A 3,046-nucleotide genomic window follows, 5' to 3' on the forward strand; every position below is an offset into this window, starting at 1 on the left:
CGTAAAACATCGATGGACTTGACTATCGATAGTTTGACAGCGCTACTAAACATGTGATTTTATATGTAATTTTGTTGTTTTCGCACCTAATAAGTTATTTTTTCGCAGTCCATCTTGGTACTTTTCACCTGACATCGGACGAGAAAAACAAACATGTTTGAATTTATCGTCACTGACGGACGACAAAAGTGTAGCTTTGGTGTGAAATAGAAGTATATGCTTTTGTGCAATATGTTTATTTGTATATGCATATGAAGCACATTTAACTGATGAAAACATAAATTGTTGAAGTGAAACTTCTTTAGCGGCGGTTGGTTGGTTGGGAGTAAATTGGCAAATTCAACGGAAATTGCACACGGATCTGGTTGGGACGGAAATGATGCAACGGAAGTGATGTAGCGGAAATGGTGCAACGGAAATGATTGGGGCTGAAACTGGTTCTTCTTGTGTATATGCAAAGGAAATGATGCAACAGAAATGGTGCAACGGAAATGGTTGGGGCTGAAACAAGTGCTTCTTATGTGTATGCATATGGTATAAATTTAACGAAAATTTGCTAACAAAAGGTTAAAGAATAACACTTAGAAATAGACCAATACAAGAATGAAAGTAAAGGTGACTACGTACATAAATGAAGAATAGGATAAAGGCAAAGGTAAAAATAACAACAAAAACAAAGATGCGTAAAGATAAAGGCAAAAATGAAGACCAAGGTAAATCTAAACACTTTACTTATATATATAAGAACAAATGTGAAGGGGAATATGTAGCTGAAAAAAATGATGAACATAGAAGTAAAGACAAAGAGGATGATGGGGATACCGATGAAAGCAAAGATGGAGATAGGGAAAGAAAGATTAAAATAGAGGCAATTAAAGAGGAAAGGATATAGAGAGAGACACAGAGAGTCAATTTGGGAACTATTTTTGGATTTTAGAGATTTTCGGGATTCTCGAGACCTATCGATAAAATAATCGATATTTTTATCGATTTTGTTATCGATATTTTTCGATTTGTTATCGATATTAACCGATTTTGTTATCGATATTCATCGATTTTGTTGTCGACAATTGTCGAATTTGTTATTGATATTTATCGACTTTTTTAGCGATATTTATCGATTTTGTTATCGATATTCACCGATTTTGTTATCGATGCTTATCGATTTTGATATCGATATTTATCGACTTTGTTAGCGATATTTATCGATTTTGTTATGGATATTTATCGATTTTGTTATCGATATTTATCCACTTTGCTATCGATATTTATCGATTTTGTTATCGATATAAATCGATTGTTATTGATATTTATCGATCTTGTTATCGATATTTATCGATTTTGTTATCGATATTAATCGATTATGTTATCGATATTTATATCGATTTTCTAATCGATTTAGCTACCAATGGTATTATCGGTGTTGCTATTGAAATTTTTATCGAATTTGTCATCGATTTTAGTATCGGTATTTTGATGGACGTTATAATCGATTTTGTTATCGATAGAGTATAATGATAAATAAATAATATAAAAAAAACTTTTTAATATACAACGCTTTTATAAATGGACTAAAAAGTAGAAAATAATATTTCTCAGTCCCATAGAATTTGTTTTGATAACTTTTGATTTTGAAATTTTAGCAAAAGTCGTTATAACCAATTTATGAGATTGAAAATGAAAAGCGTGGGGCGCATGCAATACAAAGCATTATATTTAATTGACAATAGGCAAACTACATAACATAGACCTAAAATTTCTTCATCGAAAGTACAAATTTGAGATCGATTTTAAGCGGTCGTTATTCATATATCCACATACATATGAACATATATTACCCTTCATATCAATTCAGGTGGCTATTATATGCGCCCCACGCTTTTCATTTTCAATCTCATAAATTGGTTATAACTAAAATTTCAAAATCAAAAGTTATCAAAACAAATTCTATGGGACTGAGAAATATTATTTTCTACTTTTTAGTCCATTTATAAAAGCGTTGTATATTAAAAAGTTTTTTTTATATTATTTATTTTATACTTTTTAGTCTTGTCTGTATAAAATTTTGCGATAGATATTAAAATAATTCAACGATATTAATAGAAAGGTGCACACACATGCATTTACATATGTATGTACATACGAACGAGCACCAATTAATTTTATTTAAAGAAATGGCGTGTCGTCTATTTCCGCTGTAGCGAACGTAGTACATAGGCCGACATCTAGATGTCATCTACCTCGCCCTATTCACTACAGATGTCGCATTATGCACTAGACTTTTTTATAGGAACTTTGCAAAGCAAAGGTTTTATGGTGTCGGACACACAACATTGAAAGTTTCTGGATCCACAACATTGAAAGTTTCTGGAGCCACAACATTGCAAGTTGATAAAAGCGTTGTAAAATGAAGATAATGGAAAAACAGAATAGCATAAATGTTATTAAAACGAACAGTGGTAGAGGTAGGGATCTACATTGATAGAAAAAAGCGAAAAAATATAACCTTAAGCAAAAGCAAATGTGTGTATGTATAGATAGATAAGTAACGTAAGTTTCACTTCTACAGTGTGGCCCAGGCGCACTTACTTTTTTTTTTTTTAATTGGATATTTACATAAATCTCATGGTCGTTTTATTTTAATTCTGAGTCCTTTTGCAATTTTTAAACACCTAAATATCACAGAAATTACGTAATTTGCGTAGATATATTAATATTTCGTTCAATATTTCGCTTAAAATTCCAGATTTCTTGGAAAAAAGTAAAAAAATCTGAGCATATTTCGGGCCAAGTGGAGTAGGGAGTAGATTTTGAATTTAAAAAAGAAATGGGAGTAAATCTACCCGCTCGGAGCAAAGGCCGGACGCTGTTTACAATTAAGAAAGCGTGCTAAATTTAAAAAAATTAGCATATGAAAGAGCACCAACCCAACTCGTAATTCATTTAAGTATAAAAAGTTTAGTATAGAAATATTCAATTCAAATACGCCCATATTAAAATGAAGCGCTTTGCACTTACCGATTGCTTTTTCATAATTAAGTTAAAA

At 31.2% G+C, this 3,046-nt stretch overlaps 1 protein-coding gene across 1 annotated transcript in view; it reads left to right on the plus strand.

The window, feature by feature from the left end:
• Positions 1-3,046, plus strand: part of LOC118743592 — a 166,675-nt gene that overhangs the window by 113,007 nt on the left and 50,622 nt on the right. The window lies entirely within an intron of this gene.

The sequence above is a fragment of the Rhagoletis pomonella genome, unplaced genomic scaffold, assembly GCF_013731165.1.
Source record: "Rhagoletis pomonella isolate Grant_MI unplaced genomic scaffold, Rhpom_1.0 Rhpom_scaffold_00007, whole genome shotgun sequence".
Lineage (NCBI taxonomy): Eukaryota > Metazoa > Arthropoda > Insecta > Diptera > Tephritidae > Rhagoletis > Rhagoletis pomonella.